This window comes from Quercus lobata, chromosome 7, assembly GCF_001633185.2.
Source record: "Quercus lobata isolate SW786 chromosome 7, ValleyOak3.0 Primary Assembly, whole genome shotgun sequence".
Lineage (NCBI taxonomy): Eukaryota > Viridiplantae > Streptophyta > Magnoliopsida > Fagales > Fagaceae > Quercus > Quercus lobata.
Genome location: NC_044910.1, coordinates 33,401,575 through 33,417,800, shown reverse-complemented (window position 1 = coordinate 33,417,800; position 16,226 = coordinate 33,401,575). Strand labels below are relative to the sequence as shown.

The following is a 16,226-nucleotide window of genomic DNA, read 5'->3' as shown; positions in this document are numbered from 1 at the left end:
TTAGGGTTTCTCTCTCAAAATTCTCTCTGGAAGGTCTTTTTCATTTGTGGGTAAAAGGGGTATTTATACTGGAGTAAGAGAGGAATGTGAAACGTCAGGATTTACAAAACAGGGGTGGCTCGCGGCTTGACCTCGCGACTTGACTGAGTCGCGAGATCTAGTCGCGAGATAACCGTATGACCAGTTGTCCTGTTTTGTCTTGTAATGCTCCAGCTAGCATGACAGTTCACCTTCTGGCATGCTTGGCATGTGTGCTGCGTCTGGCGGCTTGCAGCCGCGAGTCACCCGCGAGGCCAAACCGCGAGTCTCTGTTTTCTTGCACACTCTTGAGCAAACTTCACTCTATCTCACTTACTACCCTTATAACAAACCCACCTAAATACAGGGTTACTAAATGCTGAAATACAAGCAAATTTGGCACGGAATAAAGCCAATAAAATGGTTGATTAAATTCAACCTTACAATCTCCCCCTTTGGCTATTCCGTGACAAAACCCTAAAATAGACTCTAGACTTAACATGTGAGTTGGGAACAGTTGAACAAAACTCACTCACACCTAACTTTAGAAGCTGTGAAGCACTTGAATCATAAGAACATGAAACTTCTGAAACACAACAATACACCATGATTATTGTATGCAGAAAAACATGAAATGCATATGAAACAAGCTTAAGGTGATCAAGCAAAGATGAAGAGAAGATTCAAATCAAGGTTTGGTCAACCAAGTAATCACCACAAGGTAGTGATCACAGTGCTCATTCATACTTGGAATGAACACTTGAACATACAACTTAACAAGAATAAGGCAAGATACTTGTATGCTCAACACTTAACCAATGCATAATACACAAAGTATATGCATCTAGGAACAATCCTACAAGGGCACAAGAGTGACAGTACATAAATCAAAATGCAAGACATTTAGATATAAGTACTGATTTCAACATAGCATAAAAGGCTGTATTAAGCAAGGTACAAACCATAAAGCCTACAAAATATGCATAAAAACATTAACCCTAAAAGCTTACATAAGCACATGGGTACAAAAACACAATATTAAACCAAGATCAACAAAACACAATAGGTTGAATAACATCAACAATGTATATAAAAGATTAAACCAAGATTATAAGTTATGAGTTAGAAACAAGAACACACCAAAACCACAGTGTATCAAACCCATATAAACGCTAAAAGTCCAAAAACATAAACCTATAAGTTTAGAGGATAAGACTTAAAATAAAAGTATGTCAAAAGTATGTATGTACTCCCTCTATCACTATGCACACTTCCCTTTGAACTTTCTCCCTCTTACTGAATGCTCTCCCCCTTTTTGGCACGAATAGCTAAAGGCTGTCGTCCAACTTTCGTTGAATAGCGTCTAGCTGATTCTCCATAATCTCGAGACGCATTTGAACATGGTTGTTTGTGGAGTAGAGAAGTGTCACAATCTCATCAATGCGTTTCTGAATATGTTCAAGTAAACTGCCCACTCTATCAGTATGAGGATCAGTCTGTGCTTGCGGAATACTAGCTTGTGGAACTTCAAGAATAGCATGCGAAGTAGATGTGGTATGTGTAGATGTCTTTGACTCAGGGGCAGATGGAGTAACCGGAGAGATGTATGCACTCTTTGGAGTTTTAGAGGAGTGACTTCTGCTAGCTTGAAGAGAGTACATGGAAATAGGATGCTGATGGGTCAACATTTTTCCATCTGTAGGAGGAACAATGCCTTCATGAAGAATGAGCTTCATGATGAGACTGCAAAATGGAATAATTCCTCGAGCTACAGTACGAACCGCGGTCTTTCTCATGGTGTAAAAGATGTGAGCACAGATATCAATGGGGGCTCCTGTAATAAGATCACAAAGGAATTGAGCTCTCCCAAGATTTATGAATGTAGTGTTGGATAGTGGATAGAGATTAGAGAACATGATCAACTTCAGTGTGGTCAGCTCTGGTGCAACTTTGCGGTGCTGATGGATGTGCCTGCTGTGGATACTTCATGATCAGATCCTAGGATTTGTAGAATGTCTTGAATCTCTGGAGTTCAATCATCGTACGGAGTTAGATCCACATTCTGAGGTCTAGTGATGCCGAAAACCTCGGCGATGGAGTTTGGGGAAACGCCAAATTCCTTTCCTCTGACCCAGAAAATAAGTTCAACTCCAAGATCACTTGCATTGGAGAAGCATTCCTTAACTAGTTCATCCATTGGATCGACAAAGTTCCCAAACAAGTTTGCCCAATCTCGTGGCTCAAAGATTCGAGGGATAAAAGTGGTCCCTAAGGTGTTAAACTCCACCACCCGTTCCACTATAGGAGTTGACTTGTCAAAGATGTTTGAGTAGATGTGTGAGGTAAGCGGAGTTCTAAACCTCTCCTCATTGGAGTCTTGAGATGCCTGTGATGAGAGTCGAGTCCTTTTAGCAACTGGTGTTGCTGGATCGTCAGCAACAATGTCTTTACCCTTGGAAGATCGACGAGACATCTGCAAGAGAATAGGCCCACAGCAAAGAACCAACAACAGTACCACACAAGATAAATATCAACATGATTCGATGCAAATAGAAGTGAAAAGCATAGATTTTAATACATAAATACAAACTTAAGACAGTTCAGACCCAAACAAACTTCCATCAATACTAAGGGGCATAATATGACAGGTGCAGCAAAATGGTGATAATGCAAAAGAGCATAGAGAGACACAAATTCAAACAGAACTGTCAATGAGACAATTTACCATGACCATGATATGCATACAAAGACAGCATTCGAACATTAAGAACGGAAATCATAAAACATACCACATAAGATATGAACATGGATAAAATTTCAAAATGAAGAATCAGAACATTCAAAATAGAACACATGGCAGTGAGACACAACATTTAGAAAACGAAGTTGTTTTAAAGGAATATTTTGAAGATGCCATCACACACGATATGTTAGCATGAAACACAGTAAACCAAAACCGCAAGCCAACATCAACACACAAACAAGTGAAAGGAGCAAGTCACATAAATACCAAACCCATTTAACAAAAGATTTTCAAAATCAACAACAGGCAAATATCAGAACAATGAAAAAGCACATTGTGACCACTTAACATAAAAACGGATGAAATCAATAACAAACATAGCAAGCCATACCCATCACACAAAGAGAGGAATGTTTCGAGCATAGTATCAATCCAAATGGTAAGAAAAACATCCATGAAATAGGGAAAATGAGATGAGGAAAACAAAACCCATACCTTTTCTTGATGATTTGGATAAGAAATGAAGTACCAATGAAGTTTGAAAATGGGTACACAGAGTGTTTGGGAAGGAGACAGTTGAGAAAGAAGATGAATAGTCACAAAAGTTCGAGGGAAAACTGAAAAAGATTTAAAAACTACCCCTATTTTTGCCAAACACACGTTTTTTGCGACTGAAGTGAGTCGCCACAAAGTCGCCAGTTCAAGCCGCCAAAACACTCAAAGACAAAAGTTTGAAAAAATTTTCTAAGTGTTTTTCGCGACTGGAAGGTCTACCCACGAGGGAGTCGCGAGTTAAGCCGCGAAAATCTCTGAGTAACCCTCGCGACTGGACCTTCCACTCTCGAACAAGTCGCCAAATATGACTCGCGAACATGCGACTGAGGCACGCGACTTGACTTACCTGCGACTGAGTCGCCAAAACAGGACAAAACTGGATTTTTGAAATTTTCAGATTTTTTAAACAAAATACTTTCCAAAAATACCTAAAACACTCAAAAATCTTTTTGTGTTTGAATTAACAAAGATTGAGCATGTGAAAACACATTTCATCAAGTACAATCACACAAATGATTATGGCATTTATTGAACATAAACTTGTGTGTTGTGTGTGGATATCAACAATGAGATAGTCCTTAGTCTAATGTGAAGTTTCAATGATCAATTCAATCAAGGCATACACAATTAGTACTAGATCATGTGATCCATCTCAATTATAGAAATATGTATATATGACCTCCCACAAAACTTGATAACATATCTTGGAGTTTTACATTTGACTCCACTTTCAATCATATCATTTGATCTTTTTGATCTTTTGAGACAATCACCTCTCATTGTGAGAGTGATATTTGATATTTCACTTTCATGAACTAGCCTTTGGCTTTTTGAATAAACAATCACTTTAATTTAAGGTCGCTTACCCTTTTTCCTAGTCGAATACTAGAATGTGCGACAGACTTTTGCAGCTCAATATCTCTTTTCATTTGGAGATTTATATTTGGTGAGCTCTTTTTAGCAAAAAAAAAAAAAAAAGAGTGGGAAGATATATAGACACAAATCTATGCATGTCTCAAGATCATCATAACCATTCACTAATCATTCATGACAAGTTTGAAGATCTATTTACAACAATCACATAGATTTCAAGATTTCTCCCACAGTGATATGAGTGCAAAGAAACAAGCAATACTCGAAAATGCACAAAGCCATTAGCACAAAGGTACAAGACAAAACAAGTTTTGAGACAAAAGCTCAACAATGTCAATCAAACTTTTTGATTTTCTAATTTTTATGTGATTTTTGGATTTTTTGACACTAGAAGAAAAAGATTGATAAAAAACAACAAAAAAAATCAAAAGTATGCACAAGACGACAAGCAAACAACCATCAACAAAAACAACAAGCAAACAAACAAACATCGTCGTAAAGCATAGGAAGTATTAATGCATGGACATGTTGTAATGCTTATGCATGAGTACCCTTTTTCATCCACACGTTACTTGCGTTTGGGGTGATTTCCTTATAGGATTGGGTACGGGAGTTAGGGCTTTCAAACCTTCGTGAGAAGCTTTCCAAGCAGTTGGTGAATGCACTAATCATCTTCATCACGTTTATCATTCCGGGATCACCATTTTGATCTCTAGATTATTCACCTGCCCAATTTCTTCTATCATTTCTAGGTCCTTGTGACCTTTGAGGAGTTGCACTATTCTTTGCTCTCAACTTTTGGTAATTTGGTCGAGTATGCCCTTGAAGTCCGCAATGATGACACACATAAGTTGCTATAGGACCTCTTTGTGGTCATGGACGTGACTTGGAACGAGATTCAGACCTGCCCACAGATTGATTACGGGAATTCAACAACTGTTCGTTCCCCACATTTCTCTTCTCCTCAATCTTGGGCTTCTCAGCAGTAGAACCAACATCGGCTGATTCTTTGGTCTTTATAAACTTCACTTCTTTAGTGACATTTTCAGATGAGCTACTTTCTCCGGTATATCCCAACCCGGATTTGTCTGAAAAGCTCTTTTGAGATGAAATAACATCATCTAGCTTCTTGGTGGTGACCCTCTCAATTTTAGCATTTGCTTGCACAACCCCTTGCTCAAGAAATCTCACTTTTGTGTAAGCCTCTGACAGCTCATCATTCAGTGTTTCTATCTCACATTTGGCCTCCCTATATCGGATTAGGAGACTTTTGTAATCCTCCTCTGCCTTCTTCATTTTTCTCACAGCAGCCTTGGCTAACCTTGTGTACTCACCCGACTTCTTTAAGAGTGAGTTATAATTCTCTTGAAGATTGGTTGTACTTTCATCTTCCTCAGCATCTGATTCTTTAACAATTCCCAGTGATTCTTCGTCACTATGTTCTCCAAGGTCTCGTACAAGCAGATTCAACTCGTCTGAAGACTCAACATGAGCAATAGTCATAAAAGCTGAGTAGTTCCCCTCTCCATCACAGCTTTCCTCAGATTCTGAGTCGGATGAATCAGAGTCACTCAATGTTGTGGCATACACCTTGCCTTTCGATTTCAAATAATTCAGACATTCTTTCTTAAAGTGTCCATGCCCGTTACATTCGAAACAAGTGACACCTTGTGTAGGTTAGGATTCTTTTCCATCTTTCTTTTTGAATTCCATTTTCTCCCTTCCTGAACTTTGGAATTTTCTTTTATCACCAAATTTGCCATTATTTTTGAATTTCAAGAATTTTCTGAAATTTTTAACAAGGTATGCAACATCTTTGTCAACCACATCTTCTCCCGATGAGTCATGATCTTCCACCTTCTTATTAATGGTCTTAAGAGCAAGAGATTTACTCTTCCGTTGATTTGGCAGCAACATCTCATAAGTCTGAAGAGAACCAACCAGCTCCTGGACTTTGATGTCATCAAGGTCCTTGCTCTCTTCAATCGCTGTCACTTTAGCACGAAAACTTTCCAGCAAAGATCGAAGGATCTTCCTTACAATTTTAGAGTCCTCCGTTTTTTCTCCCAAATTGAACTTGCTGACAATTACTTCATTCAGCTTGCTATAGAAAGAGTCAAAGGACTCATCCTCACTCATTTTTAACTCCTCAAACCGAGTGGTTAGCATCTGCAGCTTGGTGTCTTTTACCTTCTTCGTGCCTTCATACTTGGTCTCCAATATCTCCCATGTTTCTTTAGCAATGGTAATGTGAGAGATCCTGTGAAATTCATCTGGAGACACACCACAGAAAATAGCATTGAGTACTTTACTGTTAACATTAGATGCAGGGAGTGCTGCCTTATCCCATGTGGATTTGGCTGCCTCAGGTCTGGTCCAACCAATCTTAACAGCATCCCAAACTGATTCATCAATTGAGCAAAGAAATGCTCTCATGCGAACCTTCCAAAAAGCATAATTACTACCATCAAAATATGGAGGTGCATTTAGGGATTGAGACCGATCCATCTCAATAGGGAGTCAAGAATCACACAATGGTATTGAAACCAATAAAAGTGTACCCGCTCTGATACCAATTGAAAGTTCAAATATGTGTATAAACACCCTTGAACGTTTAGACCCCCAAATTACAACTTAACCAATTCAAGCATTATGTCAAACAACTAGTGTGCGGAAAATTAACATAAACTATAATATGAAATTGGAAAAACTAACTAAGCCAAATTAAAATCTCAACCCACAGCAGATAGTAAAAGGCAAAGATAGAGGGGAAGGAAGATGCAAACACAAAAACAACACGCGGTGTGTTATCGAAGAGGAAATCGAAGCCTTCGGCGTAAAACCTCTCCGCTGCCCTCCAAGCGGTAAACAATCCACTAGAAAATGTAGTTGGGATACATGGACAGTAATAGACCCTCCAAGTCTAATCTACCCAGTGCACCTAAACCCTCCAAGCTTCTTACTCCAACGAGGTTGTGTCGAACCTTTTTCTTTTCTAGCTTCCCGGATTCCGCTACTAGACCGTAGCTTCAACCAATGTAGATTGGTTCATTCCTAACTGCTTCCCAAAAATCCAAACAGCCCTCTCACAGTGATAAATATGGTGAGAACAAGGTTTGGTAAAATGCCTCTCAAGGATTTGACAATGGAGAGAAAGAGAGTTGAGGAATTTGAAGAGATTCTAATGTATAGATTGTGGGTGAATCAATCTTATTTTTCTTTAGGGTTTCTCTCTCAAAATTCTCTCTGGAAACTCTCTTTCATTTGTGGGTAAAATGGGTATTTATATTGGAGTAAGAGAGGAATGTGAAACGTCAGGATTTACAAAACAGGGGTGGCTCGTGGCTTGACCTCGCGACTTGACTGAGTCGCGAGATCTAGTCGCGAGATAACCATATGGCCAGTTGTCCTGTTGTCCTGTTTTGTCCTGTAGTACTCCAGCTAGCATGACTGTTCACCTTCTGGCATGCTTGACATGTGTGCTGCGTCTGGCGGCTTGCAGCCGTGAGGCCAAGCCGCGAGTCTCTGTTTTCTTGCACACTCTTGAGCAAACTTCACTCTATCTCACTCACTACCCTTACAACAAACCCACCTAAATACAGGGTTACTAAATGCTGAAATACAAGCAAATTTGGCACGGAATAAAGCCAATAAAATGGTTGATTAAATTCAACCTTACACTTTCTTTCACCAAAAACCTTATCACTTCAGAATAATCCATTATCCCAGGACAAAAACCAAACTTTTTCATTCTTTGCACAAGCCCCATCACCTTAAAACCACACAAATCCTCTTGTTCACACTTTCACAATATCAAAGAACAAATCTTTGAACCAAAATCATATGTTCATACCCATCATTTATCATACAGTTAAAAATCTCAATAGCATATCCAACCTTTCTAATTCTACATAGAGCTTTAGCCATTATCTTAAAAAAGTTGAACTTTCAACTCTTATTGTAAGGGTCCAAGGAAAAGCGCTAGTCACATTTACGCTATACCTCAAAAAGATTTGTCACAATTGAGGCTCTTTATAGTTGTTAATAAAGCCTAGTTCAACTCAGTAAATACTCGATGTGGGACTCAACACATACCCACACACATCACACAATCAATCAAATTGAGGCATCACACTTATATTCATTTTTCATTTACTATATGGCTTATGTACAAAATATCTCTAATGGCTCCATAGCTAGCAAGCAAGCAATCAATATAGAATTACCTAAATGCCACTTTTTCAACTACTAATGTTGAGACTGTCACAAGAAGCTTATTTACCTTCTCATCAAATGTGTAAACATCAATTTGAATTTAGTAAAAAACCAATAACAAGCTTAAGTATGGGTTGCACTCCTGCAAGAAACTTCTGAGGTTTCATTTACATTCAACCACCATGAAGCCGAATTTATTTTTCTCCTTCCTATTCCCCTGCCCTTTCCTTGAAGATAATTCCAAAATGACTAAATATGTTTTAGACTTTGAGGGTGCGTTTGTGTAGAGCGGCTGCGTTTGCATTTGTGTAGAGTGCATTTTTTTTGGCTAGTCCATGGCACTGTTCATGGACCAGCCCAGTGATAAAAACGGGTGAATAGTAATTTTAGCAATAAAAAATGTTTTGCTACAGTGTTTTCAACAATAAGTTTTTAGTTTTCAGCAAAATAAGCGGTATTTAAATGCACACTTAGTCATGTAAGCAGACTAGGTTAAAAATTATTGACTATACATTGTTGTTAAAAGGCTGAAAAGGTATGCATTGTATTCAAAAAAGGTGTGCATTGTATCTTTGTATCCTCTGCCAAAGTGCTGTCCAAAAGCAGCAGGCTGTTTCCTAATTTTGTTATCTTGCTTGTTTCTATGCAATTCACAATGTAGGGTTTTAATCTAGATTTTTTTTTTTTTTTTTTTTTTTTGGGCGCTATATCAAGGGGAAAAATCCCAAATTAAAAACATGCTTACCAAAAAACTAGTATAATTGAAGGAGATGGCTAATACTAACGAAATCTTTAAGCATTTTTCCTGTACCATAGGAATAAACTCGATATAGCAAAAACAGCAAATGAATTACACAAACATGGACCTAATTACATATGCATATAGCCATCCTACAAAATATTGAAGCAAAGCAGGTGATAAGAAATATCCAAGAGGAACGAACCAACATGCCGCATATTATGTGAAATGTCCTTCGTCAAATGAAATTCGACAATTCCGAGAGCTCCTTTGAAACTTCCTCAATTTCTTGCGAACACTAGGCTTATTCCTTGGGTCTAGACCACTGTGACTAGTGATTTTCATTGTCTTTAGTACTCTAGCTGCCTTCAGGATTTGTCTAACAAGTTCCATCTCGTTCTCAACCCCCTTAAATCCTTTATAAAAACAAGTTGTAAGGTGTGATGACATACATTCAGGAACATCGAGTGGATCCTCTAAGCAAGGGTTAGGATTATCAAGATTAGAGCCAAGCAAAAATGAATGTTCAAAGACAAGTGTTTGTAGCTCTGGAGCCCGACAAAGCAGGAGCCGTACTGCATGCCACGCGTACCACTCATGCCAAATGTCACCACAAAACTTCAAGGAGGACAAATTACGAAATGTGGGACTATTTTCATGATTAGAACCATGGCAGAGGATCTGTGCGGTAACTGTACTCAATTCCATGGAATTACATTACAGAGTTTTCCCACGAAGTCCCATGCTCTCTTTGCATGATCATTAATCCGATCACAGTACTCGAGAGCTGGGGTGTTTATCTGGAATCTGTACTTCGATGAAGGCTGAACATTCCAATGTAGATGTAATCTTTTCAGTGTATCTACAAGTACAATGACATTGAACTCCAAATCAAAACCAATCACATGGAGGGACAAATCTAGAAGGACCGGGCAGGCATTGAGGATGGTAGAGGGAGAGTCGCGGTTTGCAAATGTAACCCATTTTAGTAGTAGAATCCTGAGACAAGGGAACGCACAAGCAGTAGGAGGATTAAGACGAATATTATTCCCCAATTTCAGAACCACCAATGTTGTTGAAAAGTAGAGACTACGGGGCAACTCCAAAGGTTGAGGACCTAGGCAGAGATCAAGCTCTCGCAAATCACGCATATTGGCGCCACGGACCCATGCGTCGACATAGAAGGGAAGACAATGGAAATACCAATGAATGCACAATTTGTGTAGTGGGGGGATGGGGTTGGAAATGGCGTTTCGAAGAGTCCAGATCCTAGACACTATATCCACAAACTTAAAATTTTCATTCCCTAAACGAAACATTCTTTTTTTAAGTTCTAGCTGTTTTAAGTGAAGAACAGGGACAAGAGTCCAGAGAGGCCTCCACCTGCTCGACAAAATGCTTGTCGAGACAGAATCTTGGATTGGGAGAAAGGAGAGGATGTGGGTGAGGAGAGAGTCCGGTAGACTGCTAATTATGTCTTTGTCGTCATCAGCGTTAGTTTGGGCATTTTGTCGAACAGGTGATAGGCTAGTCTCACTGCTCATATTTCTCCTTTGTGCTCTCTCTGCTCTTTCAATTCTCGCCTCTGTTTTTATCCTCTACTGCTTCATGCTTGAGTGAGTGAAAAAGGGCTTCAATTTTGGGATGGTATCAGAAAGTAGGTGATATGAGGTGAAGATTAGGGAAGAGTTGAAAAAGAAAAAGAGCTATAGAGAGGAAGAAAGGTAAAGAAAGAAAAATAAATAGAGGAAGGTTGGCGCTTGAGGGTAAAGAGGAGAAAATGTGTGAAGACAAGAGTATTTGGGAAATTGAAAAGAGTAGTTCTGGTGCCACACCATTGTGCACAACTTTGTGCACAGAGTTGTGGCACTAGAATTTTCCAATTGAAAAAGGCAGTAATAAATATGGATTGACGTTTAATTAGATGTTAATCGACAATTATTACTTTCTCTTGACATGATTTGTCCGGTGAGGGGGAGATAATAGAGAGAAAATTTAAACTAAATTAAAAAAGAAAATCAAATGTGTGAAGATGGAGTATTTGAGAAATTGAAAAAGAAAGTAATAAATGTTGATTGACATTTGATTAGAGTCAATCGAATCTCAATCCACATTTGATAAAAAAAAATTCAAATTTGTGGTGGCCCTGTTGGGTTTCACAGGAGTTTGGACTTTAGCCAAAAAAGAAAAAGAAAAAAGAAGAAGACAAAATAAGCTATAATAATAACAATAATACAAAAATATTTTGTTATTATACAAACATTTTATATTTGTATCTATCAAAAAAAAACATTATATATATATTGCATTATTTTAGACCATGGTTTGCTTAGGATTTGATATTTTTTATTTGTCTTATAGAAATTATGATATGAAAAAATATATTTGAAATATAAATATCTATATTTAATTGGATTATTTTAGTTAATTTTTTATTTATAGTACATTATAACGTCATCATAATTTAACCTCGATCTAATTTCAAAACTTTGAATCCCTCTCTTTTACGATTCTTTAAATAGCTGTTTTTGAAAACTGTTGAGGTCTAAAAAGGGTCATAATGAAATAAGCACAAAACAGAAGAACAAGTCAAGCCCAAAAGGAAAAAATCTCAGGCTAAGCCCAAAGTAATAGGCACGAATGACCCATGGGGGATAAAAGGAAGGCCCAGAGGATCCTGAAGCCCAGAAAAGGAAGAAGCATCCCAAGAAGAGACCACGACAAAATATAAAGAAGCAAGGATCCTCAAATCCCTTCAAGCACAAATAAAAAGGAAGACTGGGACAGATCGGTAGAAAGAAGACAGGAAAAGAAAAAAACAAGAAACGCGAGCGACCTCTCATGGCACAGACAGCAAAAGGGCCTCGGGGAACCAGGACAGGGAAGAAGAATGGCAACAAATGACTTTCAAAAATGGCAGAACAGGATTCCGCCCAAATAGGAAAGAAAGGAATACGCCAGAAATGGGGATGTCGAGAAGGGCATACCTCAGCACGTCCCAAAGAGGATGGCCAACCAGAAGCTTTCGAAGGAATCAGAACCAAGAGAAGGAAAGAGTGAGAGAAAACAGCAAAGGGACTTACCGAGGCGACAGAGACAGAACATGCTCTGTTTGCAAAAGAACAAAACAGGGGAACCCGGGACACCCAGAAAAACTCCATTATAAAAGGAGGGGACGGGTTGTGAAGAAGGTATCGAGAAAAAAAAGAAAGAAACACAAGAAAGAAGAAATTCTCTAGGAAGAACCATCAGAAAAAATCTATGCAGAAAGAAAATATTAAGGGAAGAACAAATACTGTTTTCCCGATATCCTGTAAAGGCCACTATTGCACATACTCGAATTCAACGAGAATCAAGCTTTGCAAGTTTTGAAGGCTGAAATAGCCATTCAAGATTGCAATTTTTGAGCTTGATTGGACCTTGTATCACGTCCTAGTGAGCTTTCTGTAATCGAACAGATAATTTGTTAATGAAACACTGCTTCATAATTACCAGGATCCCCATAGCATCTTTTCTTTATCGTCTTGCTAATCCTGTCTTTTCTTCTGAACTTACGTTGTTAATATTTTTGGCACTCTACGATATCCTTGTTTGTTGTCTTTCTGTATGTTGTCAGGAGTATTCTCTGCATCTACTTGATTCTTAAACAGCTCGTTAGCTGCGGTGAGTCAAGGCCCGGTCCACCAAATCCTTTTTTTTTTTTCATTTAGGCCCGGGATCCTTGGGCCTGAGCATCCTGAAAAAAGCACTCTCACATTTTGGCGACTCTACTGGGGACTGGGCAAAGAAGAAGGAAGAAGCAACCCTTCACAGAGAATGCCTCCGAGACAAAGAAACAGCAAGGGAACTAATGTGCCACCTACGGCCTCTGAACCTGTAGGAGAAAACGAGGAAGTCTCCAGGCAAGGAGGTGGGATACCTTTGGTAGAACAGGAGGTGGTGTCAGAACAAAGACACGCAAGACAGGAACCAGACCTAATGGCTAGAATGACAGCAATGTTAAAGGATCTGGAGCAAGAAGTTCATCTTCTCAAAGAAGGCAGGACACAGGAGGTCAGAGACAATATTCCCCCAACTGGCCACCAAGATGGGACGCAGCCAGAAGGAGGGTCAGCAGTGGGAGGAAGGGCCAACCCTCAGTACTTGACACTGGCAGACGTCAATGCCCTCCTGGAGCAAGAAAGGGAAAAACTCTCAGGGATCTCCAAGCAATTCTCTCGGGATCCCCCGTTCCCTCCAGAACTTCTTGGCAAACCATACCCTAAGGGGTACGAACCCCCAAAGTTCCATCCTTTCGATGGAAGGAATGGAAGTGCCGTGGAACATGTGAGTAGGTTTGTCCACACTATGGGCCCCTATGCAGGAGACAAAGAATTATGTCTAAGGGAATTCGCCAAATCCTTAGTGGATAGGGCATACACTTGGTACACCACACTGAGACCCGGGTCCATCAAGACCTGGGATGAGATGATGGAAAAATTCTGCGCCAAATATTACCCTGGTGAAGACAAAATCACTTTCCAGAACCTGCAAATGGTGAGGCAGAGACCCGGAGAAGATCCTGTTCAATTCATTAAAAGATTCGAAGACGTGTCCCTAGACTGCTATGGAGACCATGAAGAAAAGGAGCTCGTGGAAACCTGTATAGCCAACATGCGTGTCCCTAGAAGGACGGCGCAAACCATGAGAACAAAAAGGCTGCCCGCATCCCAAGCTATGACAGCATCAGCAGGAGAGAAAAGGAAGAGACCAGATGGGAAGGTGTTTGAGGAACCACCAGTGATCCCATGTACAGCTGAGGAGTTAAGCCATGTCCTAGACAAGTGGATTGGAGATGGGGTTGTCAGGCCATTCACTGTGTCCAGGCCACCAACAGAAGAAGAAAGGAAGAACCCTTTATTTTGCAGAATCCATAATTATGTCAAGCACTCCACCAAGGATTGCTGGACCCTTCGCAGACTCTTCCACAAAAAGTTGAGAGAAGGAACCCTGGAGCTCACTCAGAAGGAGCCGGAAGTGCAGAGGAACCCCTTGCCTAACCACAAAGGAAAAGGGGTGGTAGCAGTGGTAATACACGGGAACCCGGCAGAAGCAGGAGAATCTGAAGGATCCTTCCACCCGAGCACAGTCAGGACCCTCCAGAAGAATCCCAAGTTCAGGTCACTATTCAATCAATTAGGATTCGGACCAGAAGCAAGGAGGGTGGCCACAGAGTCTCTCATGAGCATAGCAGCAGATTCAGGGATGGAATGCTTTACAGCTGAGTCACATGCTAGTCGAGCTTTCCTGGAAACAACCAATGCAATAACCTTCACTGATGAAGACATGGAGATTGAGCACCCAGACCACCGTAGACCCCTTTATCTAATGGCCACCATAAACGGCGTTCAAGTCAGAAGAGCACTGGTGGATACGGGGGCATCACTCAACCTCATAGCCTTAAGTACCCTGGAAGCTGTTGGCTTAGTTGACAGAAGGATCCTGGGGACTCCCATGGAGATAACAGGATTTGGAGGATCAGTAGAGTCAACAGAAGGATACGTGCAGCTAGCCTTAAGGGTGGGGCCGATAGTAGCTCTGACAAGATTTCATGTGATTAATGCAGAAGTTTCTTATCACGTGTTGCTGGGACGCCCGTGGCTTCATAAACATCGCCTTATTCCATCCACGTTCCATCAATGCATTAAAGGGAGACTGAATGGGAGGCCCATAAGGATCCCTGCCAATCATAGTCCTTTCAGCCAGGGAGAAGTGAACTTTGCAGAAACGATGTTTTATGATGAGTTGGAGCCAGATGATGAGAACCCCGCCCCGGGGACCCCGGGGGCACCTGTCCTAGAAGAAGAAGAAGGAGGAAGGGGCACCCGTGACCTGAGAAACCTTCTAGAAAGAAAAAGGCAAAAGAGGGAGCCCAGCTCTTCAGGATCCCGAGAATGTGTGGTGGTGCGGGAACCTGGGGGAAGGCTAATTTATCGTTTGTGAAGGTGCGCGGGACCCGAATGCATTGTGCAGGAAGGTCCCGGACCACCAAGCTGCATGATGGCCCAAGAAGAAATCCCAGAAGAACCAGTTAAGGAGGCCCAGATTCAGCCTGAGGAAGAATTAAAGGAAGTAGACTTGGGAACAGAACCAGGATCCCGAAAACCTGTCTTCATTAGCAGTCAATTGGTGGCTCAAGAAAGAGAACAACTGGTAACCTTACTTCAAAAATACAGAGATGTGTTTGCATGGACCTATGATGAGATGCCTGGTCTAGACCCAGAGTTGGTAGTCCATTCTCTTAATGTGGACCCAGGGATGAGGCCAGTAGTCCAACCAGCTAGGGTCTTCCACACTGAGGTAGAAGCTCAAATAGTCCAAGAGGTCAAGAAATTACTAACAGCTGGTTTTATCAAACCCATCCAACACCCAAAATGGCTTTCCAACATTGTACCTGTGAAGAAGAAAAATGGTCAAATCCATTGCTGTGTAGACTTTCGCAACTTGAACAAGGCATGTCCTAAAGATGAGTTCCCCTTACCCAATATCGACCTCCTTGTAGATTCAGCTGCTGGAAACTCAATGTTCTCGTTTATGGATGGGTACAGTGGATACAACCAAATCCGTATGGCAGCCAAAGATGCAGAGAAGATGGCATTTAGAACTCCGATTGAGAACTTTTACTACACTGTAATGCCCTTTGGCCTCAAAAATGCGGGGGCTACGTATCAACGGACCATGACAGCCATTTTCCATGACATGATGCATGAGGAGATGGAAGATTATGTAGACGATATTGTGGTCAAGTCAAAAACCAGAACAGGACATTTCCAAGTACTTGAGCAAGTCTTTGAAAGATGCAGGAAATACAAGTTACGTATGAACCCCATGAAGTGCGCCTTTGGAGTGTCTGCTGGAAAGTTCCTTGGGTTCTTGGTGCATCACAAAGGCATAAGCGTGGACCCAGCCAAGGCCACAGTTATTGCCACGATAAGAAGACCAACTACTATTAGGGAACTCAAAAGCTTCCTGGGAAGGGTTTCCTTTATCAGGAGATTTGTGCCTGGTTTAGCCTCAGCTACAGCAGGCCTATCTAAACTATTG

The 16,226-nt window shown here is 40.6% G+C and overlaps 1 pseudogene; it reads right to left on the bottom strand.

Moving 5' to 3' along the window:
• The window catches only part of LOC115951933, a 42,626-nt pseudogene extending 32,332 nt beyond the window's left edge, over window positions 1-10,294 (bottom strand).
• Window positions 10,295-16,226: the final 5,932 nt, after the last annotated feature.